Genomic DNA, 22,405 nt, shown 5'->3' with positions numbered 1-22,405 from the left:
TGGAATACTATCAGCCTGTAAAAAAAAGGCAGTCACTCCCAACAACATGGATAGAACTGGAGAAAGTTATGCTAAGTGAAATAGGCCAGACATGAAGACAAATCCTATATGTTCTTCCTTATGTGTGGAATCTAAAACAATCGAACTCAAAGAAGCAGAGAGAAGATGGTGGTGACCAGAGGTCCAGGTGGGGGCACGATGACCAAGGGCTGCAAACCTCACTTAGAAAGGAGAATCAGATTTTGTTTCTAACTTGAGACCACAGCCTACTTAACATAATAAACAACTACATAGTGTATGTCACAAAATTACAAAGAAGTAAATTTTAAATATTCTCACCACAAAAAGACTAAGCGTTTGAGTTGATGGATAGGTCGATTAGCGTAATTAGCATGCCACATTGTATCACTGTCTTCAGAAATCATAACACTTAGTTAAAATCTAAAAATTAAAATGAAAAATAGAATTCTTTAATATATTAATCTAGTTGGGCACTGAAGATGGTAAGCTCCACACTGACAATAAAACTTTTCATTGAATATCCTTCTACAGCCATACCACCCTGAACATGCCCGATCTCCTCAGAACATTATCTTCACTTTAAGGGATTGATGCTTTTAAGAATATACATGTTAAATTAAGACCATTTTTAAAACTCCTGAAGACATAACTAGAGATTTATATAGCTAGAACCACACTTTAATTTTTTTACAAAGCAAAGCTGAGCCATGAAGGTAGCAGCAGTGGGAGGCTTGCCTAGCATACTCAAAATCCTGGGGCTGATCCCCAGCACCGAGAAGAAAATTCTGCAAAATACTATTTACCTTTCCACCCAGATTAGTGCTGTCCTGTCTTGCTCTTTGATCATACTGGAACAAGGATTACTTTGGATCACTATTACATTTTCTATACAAATATCAAGCATGTAAAGAGTCTCCTTTGTTTAAATTGGGAGAATTTCAGCCCTTTCAATGCTTAGCAACAACCATCGCCACATTAGGGCTTTCTTAGGATCTGTGATTATCCTGCTCCTCCAGCAGTGTCCTCCCCTCTCTCCCCTTTCTTCCCTGCTCCTCTTGGAGAGGGCAGGAGTACATGTGTAGCACAGGATCCTACGAGTGTTTGTACAGGGACTGGTGGACCCACGTCTCTTGCCAGACAGAAGTGTCACCAACCCTGCAGCTCTGGGGTTCGCTGAGAACCTGGAAGTCCCCAGGAATGCCGACCTCCCAGAACAACTCTCAGGGAAAGGGTATGCTGTTTTCTCCCACTTGATGGCTTTTCCACAGAGGCCATCCAGAGGGCCCCAAGGCCTAAGTAGAACGCTGCAAGAGTCCAGGTCGGGATTCCCGGGTGTCCATTGCTTATCAGTCACTTCAGCTTCTCCGGGCCTCCTGAGACTTCCTGAGGCTGCAAGCTGATGCCCACTGCCTCCATTCCAAGACCCAAGTCCTAAATCCATGGCGTCTGCCATATATATCAGACAGATCTCTAGCCCATGTTTTGTTAATATTTTTATTGGAATGCATTAAACAGAAACTAGGTTGTGGGAATGGGCCTGGGGAATGTGGATATGACTTTCAGAATATTCGACCTCAAACAAACCTGTGTCCTCTTTTCACTCTTTTCCATTCATTTAGGAAACTTCCAGTCTCCAAGCCCATACGGATTGTCCTTCCTCATTCTCTCCGTCCCTAAAAGGCACCTCAGTCCATCTGTTCCCTCCTGCCTGTGGCTGCAACATAAGCAAGATTTCAGGACCAGCCACAAGTTCCTGCACTGCATCCAAATGGTCTCTGCTTACACCGATGTCCCCTGAAACAAAATCTCCAGACAAATCAAAGTGGCAGCTGTGAAAGCACAATCTATCACATCACTATTTCTCTATGTCCCTCCAGTGGCTGTCTATGCCACTTAGAAAACATCACCCCATCTTCACCATACCGTTCGATGTCCATGGAGTCCGGTGCTGGCCGACATCGCCAATCCCATATCCCACCAGCGCCTGGCGCTGCACATTCAGAGCCCTCCCCGCCACCTGCTGAAGCCTCAGGACCCCTGCACTTGTGCTTCTCCACCCCACATGGTCTTCCTGGAGTCCACCCTTGGCTGGCTGCTTGTCACTCAGGCCTCAAAACTCAAATGCCCACTCCCCAGGGACAATCCTACCAGCCTCACTCTCTGAACTATCACCTCCATCCTTTGTTCGTTCTTATACATTGTTTAAAATTTTAATGTTTTGCTTTCCCTCATACATAGGTAGGTTCCTGGAGATAAAGACACTGTGTGGATGGATCCTGCACCTGAGAATAGAAACTAACACCTAAAATACAGCAAGGAAGCTTGGCTGAGAGAAAGGAGGGAGGAAAAACCACACAGGTGTCAGCAGACAGCAAAGTCCTGGGCAGGGAAGCCTCTGGCGCTGCCTGAGGACAGGCAGGTCCTCAGTGTGAGTATCTCCAACTGTGAGCCTCGCTCTGCAGTCCCGCACCAACTCCCTGGGTAGTGTCCCCTGACAGGACAGTCGTTCCTGTCCCCGGAAGCCTTAACCTCTCATCCAGAACAGATAACTAAGAATAGCAGAGCACCACAACTGCATATTTTTCATTCAAAGCCTCGTGTATGCTGTAAATAATTACAACCACTTTCCAGGAAGTCGTGAACATGAAAGCACTTCACCACGCTCTAATGACATTTACCTGGACTGCACACTATCCACGCTTCTTCCTCCCCGGTTCCTCCAGCCTGTGGGATGCACAAACCCCCACAGCACCTAGCATCATGCCCTGGACCAACAATGACCCCAAACTGCCCCTCACAGGGCAGAGGACTCTAGATCGCTGCTCTCTATCCACAGGCCTTGGGCCTGAGTGGCACTGTTTGGAGAGCACACACTGTTGGACTGCACCCTAATCTACTGACTCAGGCACAACACAAGTCCGCTTCTTAGGTGGGTGTGCCCGTGCTTGTGACGCTTGGTGGTCAGTGGGCACCAGTGGTCCTCCTACTCTTGCTATGGTGACGACTATTGTAGGGAAGTCTCCCATATGCCCACCTAGCAAGCACAGGATGGGGATCACACGCTGGGCTCCACTCTACACTTCTATTCAGTTTGGTATCAAACACTGACTAAGTCAATGGCTTGGTGAACTATCAAGCAATATTATCCATCTTTTGACTACTCTCTCATAAATTTCAAAGAATATGACACAGTGCATAGTTCTTGGTTGCCATGTGGTATAACAAATCTCTTGAATTTATTCTTCCTGTCTAATTGAAATTTTGTATTCTTTGACCAACACCTCCCCAACTGTCTGTTCACCCGGCCCTTCATCACCAGCATGACACTCCATACTTCCAAGTTAACGTTTTTTAGATTCCATCTGCAAGGGAGACCATGCAGTGGTCTATGTCTCTCTGTGCCTGGCTTATTTCACATAACATAACGTTCTCCAGGTTCATCCATGGGGTGGCAAATGAAAGGATTTCCTTCCTTTCAAGGCTAGCATCGCAGTGTGCACGCAGAGCACACTGCTATCCACTGATAGGCAGGTGTTAGCCGTGGTGAGGAGCACTGCGGAGGACACGGGTACAGACGCCTCTTGGACAAATCTCTCCCATGTACTCATTTTCTTGGTTTTGAATATAGACTTAGAAGTAGGATTGCTGGATCTTCAGGCAGTTCAGCTATTTTTAATTTTTTTTTTTTCAGGAAACTCCATAATGCTTTCCATAATGGCCACATTAATTTACATGCCAAAAATTTCTTTATTACCATAAGAAAAGAAAAATCTCTGAGGTATTGATAATTAGGTGATATAAAACATTTCATTTTTTCTATATAGTTATTTTAGGCCAAACTATTTCCTGCATATGAACTCTATAGAATGTTAAAACATATCTTTAAATGTTTTGTTATTAAGCAAAAGAACACTCATTATAAGGGGCTGGGGATTTAGCTCAGCGGCAAAAGCGCCTGCCTGGCAAGCGCAAGGTCGTGAGTTCGGTTCCCGGTACCGGAGAAAAACCAGAAAAAAAAAAAAAAAAAAAAAAAAAAAAAAAAAAAAAAAAAAAAAAAAAACACGCATTATGTTCTCTGATGAAAAGCCCGACTTCTAAATGAGTAGTGATGTAATCATGAATCACTAGATAGCTTTCATTCTTCTTTTGAAAACGTTATGCAGAGTTAGAGAGATTGATGATGGAAGCAGAGATAAAACAATAGCTTTCACTGTGCTTTTTTTATTTGAAATAGGTAGGAGGTATATCATAAATTTTCAAAAGCTTGAAGAACTAGTAGGAGGAATATCCTTGCTTGTTTCTGGTATCCAGGTGCCTATGTGTGTTATCTTCATGTCTTCATCCACTGTGACTTCCTTTAGTTGCTGGTATTTATTTGAAGTCTACAATAGATAGGGCACTTTATCGACTTCAGATCTTACATGCCCCGAAAGTGGCCTGTGTATAGGAAGCTTGGTCTACAGGCTGGAGTGCGACTGGAAAGCAGAGGCGGCCCAGTGGAAAGAAGTTAGATCACGGGAGAAACATGCAGCTAGTGGATACAGAACCCCAGACCCTTCCTGACTCTCTTAGCTTCCTGTCATAAGCTAAGCATCTTGCTCCATCTCCTACTGCCAGACCTGCTGTCCAACCTCACCACAGGCCCAAGGGCAATTGTGCCAAGTGTCCACAGTCTAAAATTTCTGAAACTCTCCAAATAAACCTTTCCTCCTCCTAAGACAGCGATCTCAGTTGTTTGTCACAGTAAGGGAAAGCAGACATGGGTATAAAACATTTTCTTCTTCTAAAGATCCATGAAGTCTCCTAGGCTGAAGGCCAATTTATACACGTTTCTTTATTTCTCACTCTTTTTAATCCCCTGGTAGAAAAATAATGACTGCAGGATGAGTGTGCAAGGCTGATTTTGTACAGAGATGGAATATGTAGACTTCTCGCTGAACTAACAAGCTCTTGCCTTTTACCTGAAACTGAGCTACTGTCTCCTTCCTCACTGTTAAAGTGTTTACAACACTGACTCCCTCATGCCTGAACAGTAGTATACTACTCATACATCTAGTGCCCCCCCACACCTTTCACTACCTCATAGAGCTAGTGCCCCCCCATACCTTTCACATCTTTAAAGACTTGCTTCAGATGTTGGTTTCTAGAATAACACAAAATTAAGTACACAGACATTTGCCTTGAATTTTCCTCAGTTTCCTAATGGAGAAGACATGGTAGAATATATTATCTATCTATAATTCTTCCTTTGTTTGGAATATACTTACTACCTGCCAACTTTGAATCGGCCACACGACGTCATTTGAGGAAAGCAAGAATGTAGAAATAACAACATGCCAGCTCACAACTAAGGCTTTACAGGACCTCAGTTTGCACTTTTCCCTCTTGCGGTTTGGGCCTTCATAATGAAGGTCTACATCTGCAGTCTACCCTGTCCGCTGGGATGGGCAAATTTGTCTACAGAGAGCCAGTTCAGCTACCTTTAAGCACTGTAAGAAATAGGACGTAATTATTGCTGTAAGCCCCTGGGATTTGGGAGTAGTTTGTTATGCAGCATTATCAGAGCAGAAACCCATCTGACATCAGAAGTAAGGTGCTGGGCTGAGTATTTAGCTCAGTGGCACAGCGCCTGCCTGGCAAGCATGAGGTTGTGAGTTCAATTCCCAGTACCACAAAAAATACCAAAAAAAAAAAAAAAAAGAAGAAGTAAGTTGCTGCAAACTCTCACAAACTCACAATGTAGGTCGCTGCCCTGGGGACTAGCAAGAGGTCATTGCAAGACCCTGGATAATGTGAGCCCATTGGACAAACAAGTGGTACCTACAGATTCTAAGACCACCACCTACCCAAAGTGTCCAGGCTTCACAAGCTCCTGAATTTTTAGAAACAACAATAAACCTAAGAAAAGGTGGGTCTCTCCCAAAATACCTTCGATATATAAGAAAGTACGTGATCGAGTCCAAAACTGACACTTTATGGATCTCAAAATCTTTTATAAGCAGAATTTATTGATGATTTTTAAAAAATTTATATTTAGAAATAAAAAGGTGCTGAGGAGTTAGTATTTTGCCCAAAGTCATAAAACAGCATTAAGACTAAACCATGCTTTTCTGCTGAAGCTAGCATGTTATTCCAACATAACCCCTGAAGTTCAACAGGGCAACCCAAGGCAAGCTGACTCAGTGCAGAGGGTATTCATGTCATTCAGACTAAAAGGAAGCTTGGCAATTCATCTGCTCCACACAAACACTTTTGCTAAAACCAGGAAGTCTTTTTTTTTTTCTTCAAACTTATTTCTCTCATCAAAATGCAAAGAAAAAAAAAGACAAGCTCTTTTGGAAGCTATCTGGCAAAATTACGTTTATTTATTATTATTGCATGATTAGGAGAAAGTAATGTGCCTTTTGATAACTTTAACGTTTTTCCAGAAACTGGGAAGTAACTTTCCACTTTCTGATGTTGTATTGTTACCAACGTGAGTCCTTTACATTTTCATCCCTCACTGCCCCTTTCCTTGCGACCAGGATGGTGCCAGCCCGTCCTCTTTGAAGAGCTCCCAGACCCTCCTTCTTGGGCTGTGGTGATCAGACAGTCAAAGTCAGTGAATATGTCACAAAGTTAATCTTTTTACAGCAACTCTATTAACTTCACTTTTAATAATGCTTGGATTTAAATTATACAGTACATAGCCATTAAATCAAGGATTTATTCTGAGCTCACGTATTTAAAGGGGAATTAAACAGACACAGCTCTTGGGTAGCTACTGTCATAAAACAGACAGCAATTCCCTTCCACCCCAGTGGTCCCAGCAATCACTTAAATAGGTTCCTCTGACAACTCCATTAGCAGAATTACTCAGTTGAATTTCGCCGTCCTCTGGCTTCTTTTGCACCAATTGTTCAGGTAGCAATAATTGTAGCCTCATATTTATTTATCTTTTCTCTTTCTGTCCAAATGGTAGCTGTTTCTTTCCGCCCTTAAAGAACTATAAGATCCTTGCCTCTGTGTCGAGTATATTAGAATACAAATTTTGCATGTCTGAGGGCTGTTTTGGGTTTACATCACTGGCCTACCTGTAAAGGGGCAAAAAGCCAAAATAGTCAGCTGCGCACTTCATGTGCGTGAACTAGTGATACATTTTCAGGACACAGCCTGATTTTGCCTACTTTTTGACAACCCTCCAGTTGCTTAGACCAACGCTTTACCGAGGGCCTGGCACTAGGCTGGGAGCAACTGATAGCTAAAGGTCTCTGCCATAACCAGGCATATCCTAATCTCTGTTTATACACAGGAAAATACTGCTGTGTGCAACATTTGAAAAAGAAGTGATTACTGCCTCCATAGCAGGTAGGCTTTGTAGAAGAGGTGGTGTCCTGGCAAATTACTTTGAAAAATACCATCTTAGAAGTGAAGAGAAAAAAAAAGAAAAACAACAAAAAACAAAATCCTTGTAAAAAAAAAAATAAAATGTTATGTAAAAGGGCTTTTATTTATATTCACTGTTTTGGTCCTTATGAATATTCATGTCCATATTCTTTTGAAACATTATATTTATTTAATCTGAAAGGCCAATGCTTCAGATGAGAAAAACTCATGCAGGGAAAATGAGTGAATTATTCATCTAAAAACAAATATTGTTTGGGGACTCCATTTTATACTTGTGTATTCAACATCTACATAAATCAGCATCCACTGGAGCTGTGCATTTGTACAATAGGCTATTACCACAAAAAGACCCACCAAGTTCTAACTGCCTTTGTTTGCTCTTTCCTCTACTCTGAGAGAGGGAAATCTTAGAGAGAACACATATCATTGAGCTGTAAAAACAAATTACTCTGGCATCCACAAGGCTTTCTTGGGAGAAGCAAGTCATTCCCATGCAGTGCTCCCCTTCAGCCTACCAGGGTGTGGCCACCGGTCCCTCATATGGTCTCCTCTGTTAGTCCACAAAGCAGCCACCTGACTGGGTCAATGCCAGGACAGAGACCGAGCCACCGCCACCACCCGCACCAGCAACAAATGCACATGTGCATGAAACTCCCAGGTTCACGTAAGACGTGGTCTTCCTAAGCTCATCTTATGCTCTCTGGACATGTCTCAGACTTATGTCACCCTGGTGGCCTGTCCTGTGCTTTCAGACAAATGTGATGGATCACTGCTATCCTGCAAGCCAGCAACAAACTACATGCTTTAACAGCCTTTGCTTTTCATGACTTTAAAATCACTTCCAGATAATGATACACAGTGTATTACCTATTGCTATTCTCTTATTATTCTGTTATGAGTTTTTGTTTTATTTTCCATTTTCAAAAATATCAAAATCACTTGAAAATGAGAAAGCATGGTATTTTCTTCTGGCTGAACAATATCTATTTTTAACATTAAAACAATCCTATTATTATTAAATATTAACCAGTATATATGAATTCCTGTTTGCTTAGGCAACAGGGTCCTCAGAGCAACATTAACTAAACAAAGTGGGAACATTTCACACTTAGAATGTTTGCACAGTGGTATCCCTTTGAAAACGCAGATGCCAAAACAGACGCAACTGGCTTTAAAGAATATTTGCATTCTAGATTCTGAAAAGTTTGACATTTAAATTTGTGTTTAGATGCATTGCACTTGTTATTTTCTGGAACACAAGTTTGACTTTGTCATTTAATAAACAGATACCTTCATGTCAAAGGTTGCCTTTGACCTACTTTAAATACACACTGTGGGGGAACGCCATGAGGTCCTAGGATTTGGATAAAAGGGGAACATGTCACAGCATGGTTAATCAACATTGTTTATGCAGCCTACCAGCTGCTTTTCTCAACCTCAGAAGTGAAGTGACTCCAAGTGCTACTTCAGGAGCAGGGACGACACCTCAGCTAAACATTTAATTCCTTATATTGATGTGTGTGAGTGCGTGTGTGGTGTCTATAAACTCCAGTCAGTTTAGACAGAAGCTATTCATGGTTTCCTTTGTATTTTCCTCTTTTCTTGCAATGACACCCTCACTTTTAATTTTCTGTTCTTGTTGTTGTTGCTCAGTTATATTTATTCTCCAAGACTAGTCTTAATTTTACAATCAGCTGAACCCGGCTCCCCTCGCTCACACAGGAGTGGGCAGTGCCCTGGACTTTCTGACGCTTCCTTCCGCTATGGAAACACTGCCAGTTCCCTCCAGCCTCTCCCCTGCCTCCCCCAACGTGGGGCTGCCACCTGCTTCCCCTAGGCTAAGAATCACAGAAGCATTAGTTTAAGCCTGTGATCCATGTGCTCTGAAGTCCAACCATTTAAGGATAAGAAACCTGAGTCACAGGAGAGAATCTATAGTGGTGACACCATAGCATGGGGTCAGGGACCCTGAGCCTTGTCCCCAGCAGATCCCTCCCCTGCCCTGAATCGGAGCTCAGGCTAATGCCAGCACAAGACTGTTAAACTGATATGGCTTAGGATTTAACCTGTCTTACTCAAAGGTCTAGATATATTAGTAATCATCACATGAGTAGGTTGAGGGATAATGATACAGGTAGTTGATATCTCATGGCTACCTATACTTATAAACCTTTATTGTGTGTGTTGTGTCACACGCCTTCACGGCTAAGTTCTGTGCTATGCAACTCACTGTTGCATAATGGGTAAATTATGCTACAAGAGTCTTCATACTCTAGGAATCCACAAAACATGAGCTTTCCACTGAATAGTCTCCAATGAGGATCTATTTGAGTGATCTACAACCTTGCCTTTTGTCACCAGGCACAGCTCTGTCTCTTGGACCTCACTGGTCATCAAGACCAAGTTACCAGACAGGAGACCAGAAAGGATTGTGTGATGCTTAGAAATGGGGCATCCCAAGGCCCCTGCCCTGGGCTTGGGTCACTGTGGGTACAGCCCGTGACTTCAAGGTGAGAAAGACGGCATAACACGATAGGTCCCTCTCACACCCTAGAGTGGTCTGAACCTTACTTGGAGACAGTGAGTCTCATAGCAGCAGCTAGTGTCCAGTCTCACATCTGGGATTCTGGTGAGAAAGAGAACACTGCCCTGCCTTAATGTGGGGGCTGCCACCAACTAAATAGCATAGTGTGGTTAGGCAGAGGGAAGGCAGTAGTTCAATTTTTATTTGCTGTCTGTGGTCACTGGCATGGATCCCATTTTTTTGCTAGTTTTCAAGCAACATGGATGAAACCACGTTTATGCATCAGGACCAGAGAGCAGTTGTTCATTCATCCTCAAGTCTTGCCTCTTCTACATGGCAGAGACAGCTGTGTGTGGCTTCCCTCCTAAGTGCAGCATCTGTATTGAAAGTCTTGTCTACAGAGGGTGGTGTCCCTCGGTGTAGGGAGAGGACTCCCTGCCGGCTGCAGGCACATTTCTTGTGCAGCCCAGGAGCTGGGATGCTGTGAGTGTGGTGTAGTCCTACTACACAAGTGCTCCTTGGGGTGGGCGCACCCTGACATCAAGGGGAGGAAGCCAAGAAGCCACCACCAGGTGGACTTAAGACCAAATAGGTCCATGTCTCCATTAGCAGTCCATGCCCACCTAGCCTTACATCAGTTTTATCCTTTGGAAGGAAATCACAAGTTATCTCAGTTCTTGAAAAATTAATCTCTTCATCTTTGGATGGGGTAGGTGTAATCACCTCTTATGTCACAAATCATTCCTCCAGGACACTCACTGGGTACTAAATTTTCTAAAACTCAGTCTGGATCTTTTATTCTACATCAAAATAAAGTAACTTCTTCTCAGTTCCTACCACACTTTTAAGAAATGTAATTTTAAGCTGACATTTAAAAAAAAAAAAAAACTATGATTCTGATTGAAAGTATCAGCATCTAAATGAAGCAGTCTTTTGTTGCATAGTAACTTCCACCTTACGCCTAGGGTCGCTACCCTTCTGGAAGCCTGCCTGACCAAGTGGCACAGGGTGTCACAGCAAGCGCAGGTTCGGATTGTGCCTGAGCAGTGGGATGTCCAAGTGGACCCTCGTGTACCTCTGTCTCCACCCGGGAGTCACTCGGAGAACAGGAGGGGAATGAGCATGTGTCGAGCCTCCTCAGGAAGCCCAGGAGGGGGAGAACTACCTTATTTAAAATGTGCTTATTACCTGTCAACAAAGGATGCTGAAAGTCATCCATAAGAACACAGAAAGTCATCCATAAGAACACAGTAAATTTCATAAGCCCTGTACCCTCACTGCAAGCCTTAAATACCTGAACGAACTTAAACTTCCTACACATTAGAAACTCTCCTCTCTGTTTCCATTAACCAAGTGTCCAGAGTTTTCAAACAAAAATTTCCCACCTCAGACTAGAATCAAGATTTCCCAAAGAATCTTGGTTTCCCTCAAGAGAAGAATACTCGGAAACTGGGTTCTAGCAGGGACAACTTCAGGTGCCATTTTATTTCGGATTACTTTCTGTGACCATACTAAAAATATGTGTGTAAGCACACACTATGAATCACGAGTTGGTAGCAACTGCTGCAATAGGCCCAACACTACACTGTGTTCCTCACCTGGCTCGCCTGAAATGTGCATCTCCTCTTCCACAAGGAAGCCCTGGTTCCCAACATCACTGCTATATCTGTTCCATTCCTGGACACACATTATTAACGCTATCTTTAGTTACCCTGTGAGTGCAACTGCTGAAAGCAGGCCAGGTTCAAAGTATGTTTTAGATTTTTCAGTTATTGAAAACTGTGCAAAAAGATGCAAGGTAGTGACCTTGAATCAGCTTTTGTTTTTGTATAGTTATCAATGTTACATAGGTTTAGGCTAATTTGAGAGTTTGATTTTTCTGTATCTTTAATTTTTCAATATATATAGGAACAAAATTCAAAAAAATATACAAAGATATATTCATTTTTCCTTCTTTTGAGTTTCTTTTTAAAATTTAAAAAAATACTTTTTAATTTGTATTAGTACATGTCTGCAGCACATAACAATTACCTTTATCACAGAGTTTCGGTACATGTATATCACCACCTTCCACTACCCTATCCCTCCCTCCCAGCTTTCCACCTCTAAAACCTCTTTGCATTTGCAAAAGATCCATTTCCTTGTTCTCTATTATGTTTTGTTCTTTAAACTATTTATACTTTGGTTTTCTTATATAAGAGAAACCATATAATATTTAAGTTTTTATGTCTGATTTATTTCATTTAACACTATGGTCCTAAAGTTTTTGGAGGAATGCTCATATGATTTCCATAATGGTTGTACTAATTTATAGTCCCACCAACAATGTAGAAGGGTTCCTTTTTTCTTCCAGCCTTGCCAGTATTTGTAATCCCTTAATTTCTTGATGGTGGCTGTTATTTCTGAAGTAAGATGGAATCTCAGTGTTGTTTCAGTTTGCATTTCTTGAATGGCTAGAGATGTTGTATAATTTTCATCTACTTATTGGCCACTTATACTCTTTATGCTCATGCATCCTCTTCTTCTTCATTTCAGTTACTCATTTCTCACCAGATATTTTATTGGAGTGTCTATTTTTTGAGTTCTTTATATATTCTATGTAATAGTCCTCTGTCCAAGCAGTAAATGGAAATACTTTTCCCATTCTGAAGATTGTTTCTTCACTGTGTTGGTTATTTCTTTTACTGTACAAAGGCTGTTTGTTGATTTTAGATGGCATTTTTTCACAACTGAGTTTTGTTCAGAAAATCCTTCGCTGTGTCTATGTCTTCAAGAGTTTTACTTATTTTATTTGCCAGCAGATTAAGTGTTTCTGTGTAATATTTAGGCCTTTGGTCCATTTTGATTTGCTTCATTTTGATGGTGAGAGATATGGTCATAGACTCAATCTTTTGCATGTGGACAGCCAATTTTCACAGCACCATTTGTTAGAAGTGATCTTTTGCCAGTGTATGTTTTTGGCCCCTTTGCCAAAAAGCAAAGATGGTTGAATGTATCTAGCACGCATGCAATTTTTTATCAATGACTTTCTAATGAAAATATAGCCTTATTTTTTTTCTTTTTTTAGAAATTGGTGTGTTATTTTCCATCAACCTCATTTCCATTTTGCTGAAGTGTCTGCAGAACAGCTCAAGACCACTCGGTGGTGGTTCCCACTCACTCAGTGGCCTGTGCATTGGGGCTGCAGACCAGTCTTCTGTGGCCAGCTGTGTACTCCGGTCTTCAGTAGGGAACTGCTGAATAGGCACAGAGGGCACCCGCACACCTTCAGACCAGTCTGCAACCTCCTGCTGAGCAGCAGTGAACTCAGGAGTTGGTGCGGTCCATTCACCCTGAAATTCCTCCTCGGTCACAGCCTTCTCAGCAGCTTCCTGCTCCTCCTTTTCAATCTCTTCAGGATCCCTGTAGAAGTAGAGATCTGGCATGACTTCCCACAGGTGTTCATGGGAGATGGTGCCATGCATGCGTAGCACTTCCCAGGCTAACATTCACATCAGACCCACTGAGTGAGCTCCCTTATTTTTGCACGGGATGGCAATGTCCACATAGCGCAGAGGAGAATCTGTGTTACACAGAGCAATGGTTGGCAGATTGACATAAGACGCCTCCGTGAGGGGCTGGTGGTCAGCCCTGAGGTCAGTAACCACCAGAAGACATAGCTCTCGGAAGGCTGCCTGGATCTGGTTAGTGAAGGTCCCAGGAGTGAAGCGGCCAGCGATAGGAGTAGTTCCAGTGGCAGTGGCAAACTTCAGCACAGAGCGCTGGCCGGTGTTCCTAGACGATATGACGCTGATGTCAGCCGGGTTTTCCATGGCGACTATGGCTGGAGCTGCCAGCAGAAGCTTCTCCCAGGTCTGCTTCAGATTTGTGATGTAGAGTCCATCACTTTTTATAGATACATTGCTCCATCTGGAAATCCAGCTTGGTGCCACCTAAGTGGGTTCCTACAGCAAGGAATTTGAGGACATCCTCCTCCTTCACTTGCAGGACATCAAGGGCTCCAGACATTGTGAAGTTTCCCGTTAAGTTACAATGGGAGTCAAGAACAACGCTGTATGGACCCCTGCCTGAGCAGTAAAGAATAAGCTATAGCCTTAATTTTGGCTATCACTTTAATTTGGAACTCTAAGATTGATTTTACTGATTATTTGGCTTAGATTTTTAATATATTTAATATTTCTTACTTAGCGATGTGATTTTTCACTTACTTTTGTAGCCTTTCAGTTCAGAAAGATTTCAATTGTAAATCCCTACTGATACCTTCTTGCATCTTTTTTTTTCATTTGCTTCATAAAGGTCATTTTTCTACCTTGTCTATTATAATATCCCCTACTTTTTCAATATTTGCATCTAACTGATGCCCATTTACCTCCTTCCCTTTTACATTTTTAATCTACTATACTAAAACCAGGCTATAAATACTGAATCAAATGCAAAGAGAGCACAGTGTTCCCGCAGTCTTGTAACCCCTTCCTCCTGTTAAGGCCCTACATTTCCATGGTACATCCATTACATTTAAGGAATCAGTATTCATTCGTCAGCACTACTTATGGTCCATAGTTCATTTAGATTTCCATAGTTTTCAGCTCCTCTCCCTTTCCTGTGGCAAGATTTGAATTAATCCTCTTATTTCTGTAGGGTGTTGGACCTGAAAGTTTCTTGTTTTTGATGACCTTAACAGTTTTGAAGGACACTAGTAGAGTATTTTACAGAAGTTTCCTCCAGTAAAATTTGTCTGATGCTTTCCTCATGGATTTACTGTGCTTTGGGGAGAAGAAATAACAGGGGAAGAGTGTCACTCTTTTTATTTTAAAGAGAATAATAAAAAGAATAGCAAAATACTAATAACATAGAAAGAAGTGTCACTCTTACCATATCATGGTGCACACTACTGCCACAACATCAACTGGGGACACTGACGTTGGTCATATGGCTGAGGTCATACACAGAATATTTTATGAAATTACTCCACAGTTTAGCAGATTTTCTGTGGGGCCTTTTCGTTCCTTTTTATTTCCTTCCCTTTCCGTTTCTTTCCTTTCCTTTCTCTTCCTTTTTCCTTCCTTTCCTTTCTTTTCTTTTCCTTCCCTTTCCCTTTCCCTTTCCATTTCCCTTTCCCTTTCCCTTTCCCTTCCCTTCCCTTCCTTTCCTTTCCTTTCCATTCCCTTCCCCTTCCCTCCCCTTTCTCTCCTCCTTCCCCTTCCCCACCTTTCCTTCAGAAGCAAGATTTTGTTCACCAAAGCAAGTTACAAATTGAGTTACTTTCAGGAGTAAAGCCCTTATCTCCTCAAAGCCCTCTGAAATGAACAGTCCCCCTGGACTCCCCAGAAGCACCCATGAGTATGATATGAACTGAGTTCTTGATTCTTTAAAGATAGTTTAGCTGGGTATGAAATTATAACTGCACATGAAATCTATCCTAGGATTTCTTAAAATATTGTTACATAACCATTTTTTGTACTGCTACTAAAAGTATATGATGTCAACCTGATGTTCTTTCCTATACAATTAATGGACCATTTTGTATGAAACCCTGAAGTGTGCTTTTTATCATTAAAATAAAAGTAGAGTTATCACAAATGCTTTGGCATTGACACTTTTATCTCAGTTTTCTCAAGTACTCTGTGAGCCCTGACAAGTACAGATTCAGGTTTTGATTCATTTCACCAAGATTCCTATATTATGCTATTAAAGTATTAGACCTGTATGTTATCTCTGACAAAGGGGCCAAATCCCTTCATTAAAGAAAAGATTAACCTCTCTAAGAAATGGTGCTGGGAAAACTGGTTATCCATATGCCAAAGGTTGAACCTAGACCTATATCTATCACCATCCACAAAAACAAAGTCAAAATGGATCAAAGATCTAATCATTAGAACAGAAATACTTCATCTGCTAGAAGACAAACTAGGTAAAACTCTTAAAGACCTCGGTATTGGCAAAGATTTTCTGAACAAAACACCTGCTGCACAAGAAATAATACCAAGAATCAATAGGATCACATCAAATTAAGTATCTTCTGCACAGCAAAGGAAACATCCAACAGAGTGGAGACAACCTACAGAATGGGAAAACACTTTGCCAGTTTTTCCTCTGACAGAGGACTAAGTTCTAGAATGTATAAAGAACTCCAAAAACTTAGACTCCCCAAATATAAAGACCCAATTAGACTGAAATGAATTAAAATAAAAGTAGAGTTATCTGAAATGAATAGCCACTTCTCAGGTGAAAAAATATGAAGTTAATAAATACATGAAAAAATGTTCAATATCAATGGCCATTTGAGAAATGCAAACCAATACAACACTGAGAGTCTGTCTATCTCACTCTAGAAAAAATGGCTACTATCAAGAAATCAAGCAGTATCAAATGCTTGCGAGGCTGTAGGGAGGAAGGACCCCTTCTTTGTTATTGGTAGGTTGCAAACTGATACAGCTACTATGGAAATCAGTATGGAGATTCCTCAAGAACTAAGAATAGAAATTCCATTAGACCCAGCTATTCCCCTTTAGCTTCGTGAAAGAGTTAATGACATAATATCACAATGATGTCATACCCATGTTTATAGGGGTACAGTTCATAATAGCTAAATCTTATAAACAGCCTACCTGTCCATCAACAGTTGAACATATAAAGAAAATATGGTATCCATACTCAATTGAGTACTATCAGGCCATAAAGAAGGATAAATGAGTCATTTCTAGGAAAGTGGATGCATCTTGAGACCATAATGTTAAGTGAATTCAGACACACAAGATTAACTATCATATAGTTTCTCTCATATGTAAAACAAAGAAACTATATATATATGCCTATTAGTCTGGCCTATTATTCTGGTTTTTAGTCTCTATATATGATAATAAACTTTATAAGGGCTTATAAATAAATGATTCTAATGTTTTAAAAACAAAAGGGGGAGGGGCAAAAAGAATTGAAATGTGTTGTGTACATATACCAATTCCCTACAGAGAATGTAATCATTAAACACTGTAAAAATGTATTAATAAAAGTCAAAAAATAAAAAAAATAAAATATTAGTGCTGTTCTATTATTCTGCTTTTATTTTCAAGGACTCTGATTATATAAATGTTGAGCTTCCCTTCTATTTTTATTCTTTCTCTCTTATCCATTTTATCTCTGTTTGATCTTGATTCTCTTGGCTATTTTATAGTCTTTTTTGTATTTTCATGAAATCTATTCTGCCCAAGGGACTTCTGTATTTTTCTTTAGTCTTCTTTGAGAGTAATCAATTCTTATTTCATATCTCCCTGTTCTTTCTATACATTTTTCTCCAGTTTTGAACTGCTAATTCAAATTGCTTACAGTGTTGCCTTTGTAAGAATATACATTGTTCTGTAGTTTGTGGCAGTTTTGAAAAATACCATTTTGCTTTGTAAGGTTTTCTATTTACATTTTCTGATTGCTTTTTAAAGGACCTTTGTACAGATGTTGTACATTTTCTTGAACAAGAAAATGTTCATTTTCTTGAACAAACAATGCCATGTATATGTATGAAAGAAGAAGACTTTCTTATTCTGATATAATTTTCCATACACGTTCTTTAATCAATGGTTTCTTAGGAAGGAAAGAGTGAGTCCTGGTTTCTTCTCTTCTGTTTCAGTATAACTCAATTTTTGCTTTTATTCTTGATTCCTTCCATTATTACACATTTAATAAACACTTTCCTCCATCCACTTATCAAAGAAAAAAAATCCCTCCAAGACTGTTACTTTACTCCTGAAAATTTTTAAAACTTTTCTGTAAATTCCCCATGAGTCAGTTTTCTGATCCAACAATTGCAGACAGTTTCAGCATTTCTTACACAGGTAGGTCTTCATCTCTCTGGTGATGTTTTTATCATTTTTCCTTTCCCACCTCCAGGCTCCACTGTCATTTCCTCTGATGCTACTCAGGCGTAGTCTGCATATGTGGTTCTGCTGGTAGCTAGTCTTGTACATGACCGTTTATTTCCCATCGCTGCATAGGAGTTTGTTTATCTTTCTTTTTTATGCTTTTGGGATGGTTATAGATGGTTTAATTTTTTCTCCTTGTTGATGTGAATTTTTTTCAAGGGATGGTGAGGAAAATTTAGATTATGAGGCCACCTAAATGAGCACAGTGACATCAGAAAGCATACTGTCCCATTTTTATTCCCACATGGTTAGATTTTTTTAAAAACACACACACTCATTTCTCACTGATTTGAAATCATATATATATTCCTGTTCTAGCCATCTGTCCATTCTGGTAGCCTAACTGTATATTTATGATACATCCTTCATATTCTAATATCACAAACATTCAAATGACTATCTACAGATCTTCTTTCTATAACTTCCCTGGTTATTCTTGTCTGGTACCTTCTGTGTTGATGTAGTTACATGTGATTTACCTCTCCGCATCGTGTGTGCATTTTGGTCCAGGTTGCAGGCAGTTTTAAGATTAAAAACTGGAGAAATATGAAACACTTTTGAAGATCATTGAATCTTCACATGTAGGAATATGTATGTTCTATCACTTGATCCATGAATGCTACTTCTTTAAAGTTTTATAGTTTTCTTTTGAAGGATTCTTAGATATATCATTGTTAGTGTAGACAGGGTTGTTAGTCCATGATATCTGTTAGACTTTTGTTACTGGCGAGCACTGAAACTTAACAACTGACTCAAGGAATCTCTCCATTAATGCTACCTGTTTTAAAGTAAACCTCTTTGATTTCTCAGGAGGTAATAATAAAGAAAATGACACCTATGAATGATACCTTTATCTGCCTATAACTGTAAAAGTGACATATTATTTACACTATCTAATTTACTTTAACAAATTTGTAAATGGTAGTAAAAGCCTCAATTGAAAATTAAATATTAACATTTAGAAAGGTTGAAGAATCTTACCAAGACTACTCCATTGTTATGTTTCTAGGGCAATGTAGAGAATAGTCCCAATTAGTGATAATTTTGCCTTACTCTCTTCTCTATCTAGACTTTAACTGTCCCCTTGCTTACAGTTTGGATAAGTACAACATTATCAAACAGGGATGACAGCACACATCCTTGTTCAATCTTCATCTTAATTGAAGCTCCAACTTGGAGTTAGGTATTCTTATAAAAATGTTAACTCTTTTACAAAATCTTTTATAAACTGTCAAGGAATTTTTTATTTACTAAGAGCTTTCTCTCTATGAACTTGAACTGAATTTTCTGACCTGCTTTTGAGCAGGTATAAAAATGGCTTTCTAATTTTATGCTTTGCTAGATTAAGATGTTAAACATATTAAACAATATTATTAAATTTTCTAATGTTGTATTTTCTTTGCAGTCCCCCTCCCAATAAAAAAAAATATATATATATATATATATATATATATATATATATATATATATGATATGGTACTGTGAACTTGGAAAAAAATTTTAATCCCTATAAATATGTTACAAAGTTGGGAACACTATCAACCTCATTATGCTCTTGGAAATCTTATCAATTCATTTATTCCACAACCTACTGGATTTTTAAAAATTATTATGTGCCAGACGCTCTTCTAGGCACTGTTATTACATGAGTGAGCAATAGAGAAAAAGATTCTGTAAACTAATTTTTAGTTAATCAGACAACGTAAGAACTAGGGACAGTAGCTAGAACCTAGGGTTATCTACATAGGTCTTACCCACCATTAATATACTTTCAATACACTATAGAAATGTACCAGTTTCATAGAATTTTGCATCTGTAGCCATGAGATTCATTAAGACTATTTTTTGGTGTGTTCTTTTTATCAGGTAAGATTGGGACGAGGCCAGAGGCATAAAATCATTTACAAAACTTTTCATTCCTTATTTTATATTAAACACTGCCTAAATCTTCCAGACCAAAATCAAGCATTTCTGATATGCTAGCCTTACGATAAGTTCCTTCTTCCTAAATTTTTCAAATAATCATTTTACTATTCTTGTTTCCTTAACTATTCTTAGGTAATATATGTTTTATTAACAATCCATCCATTTTAATTCTCATATTTATTAGCATATATTTTTCTGTAGTAATGCTTTGCAATTCGCTAATATTATTGTGTTCCTGTGGTGGTGAAGGAAGACATTTCAAAGGGGCACACAAAGGGCAGGAAAGGAAAATGAAGTCTTTTTATCCCATTCTACAACATTTCTGAAGGAAGTACTGACACCAAGAAGTTACACATAAATTGTAAATTTTATATCTATCTATCTATCTATCTCACCATTTGAAAGACTATTCACAAGTTCCAATCCAATCATTCCCCTAAAACACATCTACCAAAGAACAACCCATAATGTGAAAAGGAGTGACCATACGGTGTCACAGTCTCTCCTTGGTCCTTTCATTTATGATCTAGTGACAAAGGGTGGGAATTACACGAGCCTACACCTGGTGGGTGTCAACCACCCACTGAGCTTACACTCCTCTATCTACCATCACCATGTATTGATCATTGATTTATTTACCACCTATTTATCCTCTGTTTTATCTATTTCCTCTCTCTATATACTGAGTTTTCAGTACTTGGATGTGTAACTACACTGTAAAAATCCAAGTTCAGTCTTGCTGTGTGTTGGATATGGCTCTTGTGCTGGCAGTCTGGTCCTTAGAGTGGTGATACAGAGAAATGCTGGGACCTAGTGAGGATCAGGAAGGTCATGGGTTTGCTGACCACAGGAGTGTCCCTCTTAGCTCTACAGAGAGGACTGACATGAAGGACCGAGACTGCCCTCCCTGGGCTCATGTGTCCTACCTCTCCACGTGATCTTGCCTTCTCACAAGTGCTCTGCTGTCGGTCATCACCAGAGGCAACCTGATGCTAGCCACACTTCCTGCACTTCCAAACCTGTGAGCTACATAAACTTCTTTTCTGTATTATCTACCCAGCTCTAGTAGTTTATGATACAGACAAAAGACTGACTAATACAATGTCTGCCATAGTGATTTTATTTGTTCTCCTCATTGCCCTTAAAATCATATATTTAATTAAAAAGCACAGACATAAACTCCAATGGTACAGTAATGATATTTCTCATCTTTGATTTTTAACTATGTCACCCACATATTAAATGAGGTACATCTCCTACAGTACGTCTTCAGCATTTCTGTAGGTCATGCTTTGTTAGCCATGGGTCACCATACATAAAATTAACACATACATTTTTTCTAGGCAAGAAAGGAAATTATTTTTATAAATTCAGTCATTTTCTTCATGATCACTCTTTTTTTCTGTAATGAATAAAACCTTCACTGACTGGCTAAATAATTCATTGAAACCGCCTTCAAATTCATTCCTAAATTGAAGAAATGAAAACTTATTTCATGAACTATTTTTAGATAAAGATTTCAACATCTTCAGATTTAGCAAAGAAATTTAAAGTGTACAGTATGATTTTGCCAGGCTTATGTATAAAGTGAGACAGAATGCAGTGAAAATAAAATACTATTTAAAAAGAAACTTTTATTATCAGAAGTTATAAATAACTTTCCTTGAGGTTTAAAAAAATCAGTGTAAGTCATTTCACTTAAAACCAACTATCTTTACTTTACAAATGTATTTAGTTCCATTTCTTGGGAACAAATCAAATTTCCAAGTATGAAGAGCTACTATTCTTAGAAAATGACATTTTCTTTAAAGTATTCAGTTCCACAAATGGGTTAACAGATACTATTTTCCGAGTTCATGAGATTACACTAGCCTTTCAAACAAATGAAGTAGAAGGTGTAACAGAGGTAATAATTGCTGACCAAGTTTCCTAGTGCATGATGAAACAAAGGGTACAAGTTTCCACAAAGTAGATTTGACTTCTTTTATTTGGAGCCCTAAGAGTTAGGGTGGAGTGCCAACTTGTCGGCTTTGGGATCCACCTAGGAGAGTTGCTGGAGCATGCTTCTGGCTGGACTTGCCTTTGGTACCGTGTATGAACCCTAGACCATCCCCTACTCACCTGCCCAGCCTCATGGCCTGAGCATTTGTGCTCCATCACCCCCTTCCACCATCATATTTCTGTCTTGGAGCCAGCTGACCATGGACTAAACCCCTTGAAATGTGAATCAAATTAAAATTTTCCTTTCAGTTGTGGACGTCGGGTTCTGCATCCAGCAATGAGACAGGTGATAGAGATACAGAGTGGATTCATTATACAGAGCACATTCATGAGTGAAGTCAGGTGTAGAACATCACACAGGTGTGATGCAGAGGTGGCCAGAGCCTGATGAGTATGCACCTATATGTATCTGCCTCAATATGGCTTACAGAACGGGCCAAACTAAGAAGAGTCATCAGGAAACTAAATGTGGACATGCTTGAGTTTTATTTTATCTTGCCAACAGGGAAGGTTTAAGCAGGAAACAGTAAAAATGAAGTGATAACAGAGGAGAGGAACAGCTGGGTAATTCCCCAAAGGGAGCACGCCAGGCTTCCGGTGGAACAACCGGCTCAAACCCAAAATGGTGAGCCCA

General features: G+C 39.8%; 1 protein-coding gene and 1 pseudogene across 1 annotated transcript in view; both read right to left on the bottom strand.

Annotated features, from left to right (window-relative positions):
* The window catches only part of Adcy2 (adenylate cyclase 2 (brain)), a gene marked incomplete at its 5' end in the record, with an annotated part of 386,357 nt that overhangs the window by 284,822 nt on the left and 79,130 nt on the right, over window positions 1-22,405 (bottom strand). The window lies entirely within an intron of this gene.
* LOC102017259 lies at window positions 13,061-13,954 on the bottom strand (annotated as a pseudogene).

This window comes from Chinchilla lanigera, unplaced genomic scaffold (genome assembly GCF_000276665.1).
Source record: "Chinchilla lanigera isolate Chin_1 unplaced genomic scaffold, ChiLan1.0 scaffold00103, whole genome shotgun sequence".
NCBI lineage: Eukaryota > Metazoa > Chordata > Mammalia > Rodentia > Chinchillidae > Chinchilla > Chinchilla lanigera.
This window is presented reverse-complemented; position numbering and strand designations above follow the sequence as displayed.